The sequence below is a fragment of the Corvus brachyrhynchos genome, unplaced genomic scaffold (genome assembly GCF_000691975.1).
Source record: "Corvus brachyrhynchos isolate BGI_N302 unplaced genomic scaffold, ASM69197v1 scaffold11, whole genome shotgun sequence".
Taxonomy (NCBI): Eukaryota; Metazoa; Chordata; class Aves; order Passeriformes; family Corvidae; genus Corvus; species Corvus brachyrhynchos.
This window is the reverse complement of record NW_008236965.1, coordinates 2,756,086-2,766,691: the sequence shown is the minus strand read 5'-3', so window position 1 is coordinate 2,766,691 and position 10,606 is coordinate 2,756,086. Positions and strand designations below refer to the sequence as shown.

General features: G+C 43.0%; 1 long non-coding RNA gene across 2 annotated transcripts; it reads left to right on the top strand.

Moving 5' to 3' along the window:
• The first annotated feature begins 178 nt into the window (after positions 1-178).
• Positions 179-10,600, top strand: LOC108445247. Of its 2 annotated transcripts, XR_001860023.1 has the most exons (3): positions 179-349; positions 827-2,578; positions 6,233-10,600. It is a non-coding gene; the product is annotated as an uncharacterized LOC108445247 (long non-coding RNA). The 2 variants fall into 2 exon arrangements; XR_001860022.1 differs by lacking the exon at positions 6,233-10,600 and having other exon boundaries at positions 827-2,844.
• The last annotated feature ends 6 nt before the right edge of the window (positions 10,601-10,606 follow it).

The following is a 10,606-nucleotide window of genomic DNA, read 5'->3' as shown; positions in this document are numbered from 1 at the left end:
TGGCCCCGCCACACGGCCAGGATTTGGCCGAGCGCGGCCCCAGAGAGCCAGCGAGCCCTTTGGGAGGCTCTTTCCAAGAACTGCAGGCAAGGGGACCCCCACAACACCGCAGTCAGTGTGAATGGAAGGCGCTGTTTTCCTTGCAAGAACTAATCGACTCTTTTTTTTTCCCCAGGTAATCCTCTGTTTACAGTCTGTGGCTGATGCATCAGCGGGCTGGTGGCATCCCCAAAGAACGCTGAAAGCAGCAGAGACTCAGCAACGGGAAATGGGAAAAAATTATAAAGCTTTACCAAGAGACGCTGGAGCTTAGCAGTCACTCTCGACTCTGAACTCCACCTTAGCGAAGGTGTCCCTTTTTCATTACCTTTTTTCTCACATCTGTGAGTTTGATCATGCCAAAGCCCGGCCACTCTTCATATTTGTACTCCCTTTCCTCTATCAAGCTGCAGCCAGTTTCACCTTTGTCCAGGCCATTCCATGCCACCTGGACCTCTGGCTACAGATCAGTGACCCAGGGATTAGTGTCACTTATCTTGATTTTCTCTTTTGCTCAGAGGATCTCCCAGCCCTGACAAGAAGACAGATAACAAATTTCAGAAGCCAAAGTTGAGTTCACCCACCTTACTGCAGCTGTTCTCCACTCAAGCCCTTTCCTCCCATACTTTTACCCAGACAAAACCATGTTTCCCAGCTCTCAAATACCAGAGTCCTCAGGCAGTCAGACATAGCAATAAGAGGCAAGGACAAAGTCTGATGTGCAAGAAGGTGTACAGCTACGTAACTCATCAGTCTTTCCTTTAAATGGTCTTTTCTCTCGTTCCAGTCACAGCTACATTCCAGCACCTACAGCAAATGACGCAGGGTCTGGCCTCCAGGGAACAGACTCATTCCATATGCAACTCTGACTCCTTCCTTAATTGATCCTGGACACCTAAAAAGGAATGGCTTAATCCTAAAAAAAGCTAATGTGTCAGCATGTAAGTAAAATGTATGTTCACACTGAGGCCAAATTAATATTTTGGCACCTGAAATTAGGTGTTTCTGAACATTTCAGTGCCTGACTCTGCAACATGAATGCTCTTTAATACATACCTGTATATAAATTCTGGAAATGGGGCTGGGGGAGAAGTGGGGGAGGGGGGGCAGATGTCTCTAAAGCAAATGGCTTCCCATCCCCCACGTGAGTTCCTGAATGCATTATTGTCTCAGAGGACCCACTGACAGATCTGAAGCCTTAATATACAGACTTTGACCTCACAAGCCAAGAAGGAAACTTTTCAAGGGAGAATAAAACACTATCTTTACTGTGATTGTCACTACTCTTCTCTGGCAACAGAAGCGACACAGAAATACAAAGAGGGGTGACGTATGGTGATGGAGAAAGACACTTCTCCCTGTTCATTTTCCACTCCTGTAAGTAATATCTTCCTCAAGACCAGGATTCATCCTCTCACTGTTATATCCTACCCGCTGGTTCCAGTTCCCCTCTACACCATTATTCTCCATCAGCTGCCTAAGATTTCTGTATCTTCATCCACCTCTCTTCCTCTCTATTTCAGTCAGGCTAATCCACCTTCCATCATATCAGAGAAGGATGCATTAAAAAAAAAAAAAAACAAACAGGAAAACAATCTCCCTGAACTTAGCAGAATTGCCAGGGACCAGAGCAGCCCCTGGCTTCCAAAAAAAGCAATTACAAAGCCCCAAACTGAGCATGCTAAATACAGTGCTGTTTAAGCAGCCATCTCTTAGGAACCATCTGCTAAGCATGTGCAAATAGTGACTTTGGAGATTATTTTGATTTACCAAATTTTGGAAGAATTTTACAGGAAAACAGCAAGAGAAGGCTCTAAGTACTATTCTGACATAGGTTTTACAGAATAATGACATACTGATTTTAGTTTTAGGAATAACATTCATCTCCCATGAACCAAAATGTAAGCTTGCAGCAACCTTGAGGGGAAAAAATTACTCTTAATGATTTCCTCAAATGTACAGTAAATTTCATTGAAATATAGAACAGGCTTTCCTTGTATGATATTCCCATGCAGTCAAAAAAAAGCATGTGCCTTCAGGTGCAAAGCCAAACTCAATTAGTATTTTACACAAACCAGAATATACCCTGAATTCTGATCAGAGGCAGGCTGATGATTCATACTGCCATGGTCTGCACATTCGGATTTGCAAGAAAAGCCAGTGTACAGCTTGATAAGGGGTTTTGATCCAAAAATAGGCACAGATGTGATTTTAAACATTTGCCTGAGAAAATTAGGTTTAGACACTCTGCTTTAATTGTGTGTCATCTAATGCTGATGGGCACTTACCCGGGTAGAACACCAGCTCCTCGATTAAAATGTAAAGCAACATGTAACATTTACAGTAATGTAATTCTGTATTCATGAGCAGAAAGCACTGCTTGGAATGCAGCTTTCATAGAAAGCAAACCCAAAAACCCTATAAAGATCAAATGTACATCATACAGTAGGATAATTCCCTGCTTCTCTTTTTATCTCAGAAACATCAGGAACAATCGGAAAATCAAGCCAGTCCTATGAAAAGCATGTAAGAGAAAAAGGTATCTGATGTTTTCTTATTTTGAATACACATCTGCTTAATTATCTGATGGTTCTGAACTGAAAATGTATGCCTTGAGAATAACTGACCTCTCTCAAAGGCTGTATGCATTTCACCTGCTCATAAAAGGTACACCTGTGACTTACTGATGTGGGTTTCTTCCAGCACTGTACATTCCATGCTTTGTCATGAGAGACTTTTAGTACTTAAAAATAAAAACAGGCAGACTGTGGTCTTACCCTAAATACAGTACTCAGAGAAACCTTCTCCTACTGTCCTGCATATTCTTTAAATAGCAGTGTGGGGTAAGCAAGTAACGAGACATTTTAGGAGCTATTTAAATATGGTTGTGGTACATTTTCAGTGAACACGTGTTAACGTAAGGGGTGTATGAATGGCAAACCCCTTGCTTTATAATAATCTGGCTGTTTTGTTTTGTTTGCTGTTTTGCTTCTTAAAGGTCCCAAGAAGCTCCTCTTTTATTTTCTCCTGATTATAGCCAGTTCCTGGCTTTATTCATGGGTATTTACAGCAATGCAGGGGAAAGATATGTTTGTGACAGACAGAAAGGACAGTAGCAGCTCAAGGTACAGCAGTACAGAGGTACATCCAAACTGCTGACAAACACATCCCTGGTGCAATTTTCTGGTATTTGTTGAGAAAGCACGAGTGCAGGGCTGTAACAATGGCTATCTGGGATCCATATTTGTGGGAAGTTGAAAATGGGCTGGTTAAAGAGTAGGTAAAACTCACTTCTCCTTTATGATTCATTATATTACTTGGCTCACGTCAACATTTAAAAACAATTGATAAAACGTAACAAAGTATAATGTTAAGAATGATCTTACAGTAAAGGTTCTCTGGTCTGAATAAAACTCTGCACTGGTTTATCATACTGTATTTCCTAAATGCTGTTATATTGTTGATCATGGTCATTCCACTCCCTGTAAAAGGCAGGGGTTTTTTTTATCATCCTAGTTTTAAAGATAGGGAAACTGAGGCAAGGAGAGAATAAAAGTGAATTCCTTACAGCAACACAGCAGTTGTAGAACCTGATTCCTGCAGTTTTCAGTCCTTGGTCTGTCATCTGTGCTGCAGCCTATAAATGATGCAAAACCCCTGTGATATTGTCTAAAATCTACTCAGTCTGATACCAGTCCATAAAGACATACTGAAGGACTGAAGAAAAATTATAGGGTTTTTTAAAATGTCCTTTAGTGAAGGTCTCTTACTTTATAGCCAACAACACTGTCAATATGACTCAATATGCAATCTAGATGCAGGTGGAAGAATGTGACAGAGCAGTATGAAGAAAATTCTGAGTCAGTGTGCTGTCCCAAAGCTGTACATCTGTAATATACATTTAGATAATTGTTTTTACTAACAACTTTAGAGACACAAAGCCTAGCCAAAGGCTGTAAAGGGGATGTAAGTCTGACTACGAAGAAGTAAAGCAGGGGAGAAATAGGTTGATCAGCCCCATCTACACAGCTTGACTACTCTGCCAGGGACTTCATCAAACCCACATTTTCTCTTGAAAGAGAAAGTAGGTGAGCTAGGTAGGAGCTGTTCACTGTTCTCAGTAAGAAGGTTTTTTGCATCTGCAAATCACAGGCTATTTTTCTTATACTTCACCAGTATAAGATGAAGTATATACCTGTGTATATATATATATATATGTAAACAGATGTGGAAGTGTGACACCTAACCTATTCTTAGGCCATATCTTTGAGTCACAGAAAATAGTGCTGGCTGAGAGAGTCCTCAAAGATACCTAGTTCCTTCTTCTACACCAAAGTGGGATTAGCAATACTTAAGTCACACCTTATACATTTATCCAGCTTGCTTTTAAAATCCGCCAGTACTGGAAAGCCTGCACCTTTCCCAGGTGACCCTGCTGCTCCACATTAGTGTTAGAAAGGTGTCACCATTAAAGAGCTTTTTTAGTATCCAACTTAAACATCTCCTGCTTTTATTTAAGCCTATGTAAACATACATTATATAGATATAAAGAAGCATTTATATATATTCCATATATACAGTGTATACATGTGCCTTCGCATATATATGTGCATACATGTGTGCACGTGTATGTATTCATTCCTAAATCTGAAATCAGATGCTAACCTATTTTAATAGCTCCATGTGTTTTCTTCTGCTTTCACTTGCAACCTACTTCTTTCGCCCATTGTTGTATGAAGGCATATAAACAAAAGAGAAACAACATTCACACTATTCTAGGAGTTACACTCTGCCAAAATCCCAGTATGTCCAGACATATTTACTAAACTCACAGCTAATGTTTTGTTTTATACTAAAACTTGTCTCTTAAAGCAGTGCTTTACCTTTAAAGTAGAGAAGTCATACATTTTATACACTTAACTGTTATGGTTAAATTAGAAATTCCTATTTTCTTAAAATAATTTATCCACAAATGAAACCTCTTTTCTGTTTTGGTCCCTTGGACACTGAATACTATAATTCCTTTTCTAGTAGCATTCCAATATCAGAATATTCAGGGTTATTCTAATAAGAACTTTGTATTGTGCACCCAGGGTAACACATACACAGCTATGCTTCTTCATTGGCTCACAGACATTTTTCCCAAAGGATATATGGTTTAAGTCTGTCCTCTGCTTTAGACAAACTCATGTTCTTGATAAAATTTGTGCATTTCCTATTTTTTTAGAAAGCTGCATCATCCAGTTATCTAATACAACTGCATTCAATTAACATCTACCAGACTGGGACAAGAAGCAAATTTATTGTGTTGTCTTGTCTGCTTGTTTTGTTTCTTAAAATGTAGTATGAAAGCTGTAAATTGACTCGTCTGCTTATATTAGCTGTAACATTTCAGTACATCAGGACCATTCAGACTGCATTTCAAAATAAGAACTTAATCCATCTTTCTGCAAGGAAGGACTTTTTTTTATCAGGCCATTATTATTTATGGTGAAGGAAAGACCTTTCCCTAGGTCTGGCAGAAGTGTCAGCAGTCACTCTTTTAAAATAAACAGGTGAGAGGCCATGATTAATAGTCTGATCAATCGCAAATAGCAGACGGTGGAGCCAAAAATACAGCCAGAGAAAGACCCAAAGGTTTCAGTTTAAGAAGCAAATCTAGATCTAAAAAAATATAGGGGAACCCAAATAAAAGCAGAGCATTTTTGTGCAGCCTATGCAATATGCAAGGGAACAGATCCATCCTTCCCCTCTACTGAGCTTTCATACAAGCAGAGGGGAAAAAAGAAGAAAAAAAAAAGCACAGGCTCCCTTGCTCCCTGTTACATTCCAGGGGTTTTTTTTCAATCTGTTCATGTTAATGGTACAATTGGGGATTTCCAGTTTTTGTATCACCACTGCCAGGAGCAGGCTAATGGAGCATCTCAGAGACAGACCACAGAACTGCCATTCCAGCCACACAGGGCACTTTCCTCTTTTATTACACTCTGTAAAAGATGTCACACATGCTTTCTCTTAGCAGTCCTCATGAATCAGCAAAGAGCTGCCGAAGAGTGACCACCAGGGCACTTGGGAAAGAATCAGGTGCCAGCTGACAAAGTATTTCTTGGTGATTTACGTTGTTTTCATATATCTTTCTATCCACTTGGAGGAACAGGCCAGAGAGAAGCATTTACATATTTGCATATTACAGGACAGACTGCAAAGAAGAGATGTTGTCATGCAGGCGCAGGAGGGAGGATTTCTTCCCTTTTAGCAGATGCAAAACAAATATTCCAGTTCCTGTGATTTCTCCCAAGATCTGCATTAGCAAGTCCAATGTGCGGAGCGTGTGAGTCCTGTTACCACGGGTGGCAGCACGTCGGGGCACTGGGGAGTGAGTGCAACGTCAAAGGGCATGCACAGCCACAGCTTTTCCTCATCTTTGCCTCTCTCTTCCCTTCTGTTTGGTGAACACTAGGGGCTTACACACACTGAAGAAAAAATTCCAGCATGACTGATTTTGTCAGTAGCCTGTTTCACAGAGGTGAGAAATCAACCATCTTGAATTCCAGCAATGAAATCTGTGGATGCAGGTTGCAAAATATGCGGCCATCCCTGGGCAGGGTATTGCTTCCTGGTTTGTACACTGGGTTAAGAAGGCAGCTGTTCTTCAGACAGCCCCATCCTTCACAACCCAAAGGACTAATGTAGAGAGAGAAAACACAGGCTTTGTGATGCTGCTTTCTTCCTCTATTAAATTTCTGCTTTCTCTGGTTGCATAGTTTAAAAAGTCACCTTAGTTTTGGGGTTCTTAAGCTCTGACCATGCTGTTTGTGCCCATGGTGTCCCACTCCTTGGTGCCAGCCAAAAGAAGGTGGGATTGAGGAGAGGAAAAGAGGCAAGTGAAGTTTCACTGATTAAATATAAACTACTAACTGCACTGAGACCAGCTTTCAATTTCCCAAGGTTGCTTCTAGAATGCCCTTTTAAGCATAAGAAAATTGTCATCCTTCTGGGAGAAGTGCAGCACATATGAGTGAAAAGAGTGAAACTTTTGTATAATATTCCTACTGTGATGGAACCCAGGCTGGAAATAAGGAGGATGCCTCCTTCTACTTCACTTTTCTGTTAATTTCAAATGGACAAAAGTTGCAAGTTGTGAGGATCCCTCACCAATCAGCAATGGGAAATTAACTTTATCATTAACCTTGTCTGTGCCCTCACCAATTCAATTGGCATTGGCCCAGGTCCCAGACCTGAGGCCAACAAATACAGAGCAGAGCTTGGTCAGGTGATGCAATGAGAGCTACTTCTCTCCCCAGCCATCCTGGACTGGCTACATCTCGTCTTGACCCCTTGGCACAAAGCACTGGGTCTTTCCATGCCACCAGCGAGACTTTCAGCCAGTATAAATGAGCATAACATAACCAATTTCAATAAAATAGCTTTTGCAACCCTTAAGAATCTAACCATAATTATTAAACTCTCCTTGAAAATTTTCTTTTTAGTTCCCTTAAAAAAAAAGGTCTTTGTTACCCATCTCCTCACTGTGGGTAACCTCATCCTCTCCAAGCTCCAGCTGGAACCTGCATCACACATTGCTCAGTGCCTTGTTGCAAAAAACATTCCCCATTCGCAGCACTAAATCCCCTACACATACTCCCAAAATATCTTCTGTGGTTCCTCATGCCTAACTAAACAATGCAAAATCCTGATTCTCTGCATACCTCCCACAACCATCCCAGCTGCTCCTGACACCTTTCCTTTCCCCTAGGCCCTCTTCACTCATCTGAAGTTACTCATCAGGAATCCCCTCCTCCATCACTTCTCTCTGTTTTTTTTTCATTGGACCACTTTTGGGGAGGTAGGATAAAGAAGTTATTTTAAATAAAATCTTCTTCAACTTCTTCCTCTCACATTAGTTTTAAAACTTCCCATAGTAACAAGATTTGAGCAGATGCTTAAAGATATGCTCATTTCTAGATGGTCAAGCCATCCTAAAGCCCTCTGGCCTGGGCTGTGGGTTGCTTGACCCACCAAGGCCTTGCAGGCCCTGGGAGTGACACCATGGCCTCATGCTAATCCACATGACCTGTTTGGCCTTGAGAGCTTGTGAGCATGGGTCAAGGCAGTCTCTTTGCAGGGATCTGAGAGTCAACAAATGCTCACCAGCAGATAAATCTGCTCTTGAGAGCAGACTTGAACCCTGTGCAGATGCTGCCTTTGAGTCACATCTTCCCCATCTCCCTTTTACACTCTGTCCCCAAAAGTAGCTACCCTGAGGCATTTGCTTTGAAAGGACATAATCATATTGTTCCCCCCTCATTATCCCTATTCCCAGCATCTGCACCTCATTGTACGGTCATGTCTTCCCATCATTCTCTTCTTAATTTAGTTTGGAAACTCTCTGGAGCAATGAGACATCATTATCTATTTTGTAAAGCACCATTCAGAGCCGGAGCAGAGTGGCACACATACGTGATAGAAAACCTACCCTTCCATTTTCCTCCAAAGCAAATGCAGAGCAGGTTAATGCTCGGTGCTCACTGTGAGGCACGTGCCGCTGGCTTTCCCCTACAACGCAGGTGAGAGCTCACCGGGCTTTGGTCTTCACAGAGTGCTGTGGGAGCCTCCAGCTTTTCCACTCCTGACAACCACATTCCCACAGAACGCATCCTGATGGCAATTTTTGGCGTGCCAGAGCAATGATGCTCAATAACAAGGTGATTTCACTACCTGCGGAGTCAGGAGTATGCAGGTTTCCCCTCTGGTTTGGTAACAACCACAGGGTGTTTGCAGCATTGTAATGTACTCAGTGCAGTTCCAGCACACACAGCTGAGCTCCAGTAGCACATGTCAAGCTGCCTCACATTCCTCTGTATGTCCCTCCCCTATGGGAAACCCCACAGTCAAAGGCAGGGCAATTCCTTGGGCTAAAGGGATTTTATAGGGTGAAAACCTATGACTATCTTTGGAAAGACATCATTTCCACTGCAGCTAACAGCACAGCCTGATGCTGGTTACAACAGGCAGTAAAACTGACGCTGCTCTGGGAAGACAGAGGAACATCTAGCAGAATTGCTGATACATCAGTTTTTTCCTCTGTGCCCTTGCAAAAATGCATAGATATTGTTAAAGGTTGGTTTCAATGATCTTAAATGATTCTATGAGTCTTCCTGGGGTCACCTATAGCTTACCCAAAGTTAATGTGCTGAGAACTGGGCTAGATGTCAGATCCTCAAACTAGTTTTCCTGAGATACCCTGCAGAACTGCGAATTTGCCACTGGATGGTTACTGAAACAATTAATAATCTTCCTTCATTTTTAATAATGACAAAATATCTTTAATGGAGACCCAAAAAAACCAGCACAGATGATACTGCCTGCAGCAATGACAAAAGTTCTTTACTTGTTGCTAATGACGTAGAGCACTAGGCACATCCCGATGTTCCCCCAATATACAATGAGGTGAGTGAGCCTGTGTTCAGATCTGTGTAGAGTCATCGGCAGTGAGGCGAAAGTGCTGGGCTGGGACACCAGAGACCTAGGCTCTGAGGCCTGACCTAATACTGAATGTCACCTAAACTTGGGTCCAATCCTCTCCCATGTCTGTGCTTATGTTTCTATTTCCACTTTGAGATTTTCTTTAAAATATATTCAAATTAAATTTTCTTCCTTAAATTTACGTAGGACTGATACAAGCAGTGGGGACCCACCTCTGTGGGAGTGGAACTGAGGAGGGGCGTGATCATGTTACAAACCCCAGCATTCCTGGACTGGGCACTCTAGATGCAGCTGCACTGACCTCACAGGCAGATCACTCTCAGAGCAATTCCTGGTCCTGGGCATGAAACCCAGAAGAACCAGGCGATGGTGGGACCTTACTGACCTTGGCTGTGCTCAGTCAAGCCACTCACTTGCTCGCCACATTACAAGTGAAACATGGAAAGAGTTTAGCATTCAAGCTGGGTGACCTAGCTGTGAGGAGACAGGAATGGTGTCAAGGTTTTGTGCATGAAGCGCCCATGACAAAACATTAGCTTAAGTCAGACGCTACTGAAATGTAAAAAGGAGGATGACTGTCAGCCTATCAACAGCCGAAACAGGGAGCCACTGCCGTTTTATGCACCAACACATATAACAGCTGTCAAACAGAAACTTCTTTTTCTCAGATTTGTAAAACCACCGGCCTGGGTAGTAGCTGGACTCCCACTACCAACACCTTTAGATTAGGAAGTAGTCGCTTGGGCCAGATAACAGCGCTAGGAATCAGCGTGCCCAAATATGCCAACAGCCAGAGCATTTATGCTCGTTGCTGCTATTTAAACACAATTTGTGTTTAAAAATGAGGCCGTGCCCCTGGACCGCACCCGGCAGGGACGGGCTGTAGCCACACACAGGTGGGCAGCGCGCTCAGGGCGCGCGCGGGCGCCCGCCGCCGGGCCTGCCGGTTCGCGCTGAGGGGAGCGGCGCGGTGCCGGCAGGTGCCGGGGCTCCCCGCGCGGGGCACGGCCGGGGCAGCCCAGGGCGGCTCCGGAGACGATGCCTGGTGGCCGGAGACCGTGAGACGAGCAGGGACAGCCTC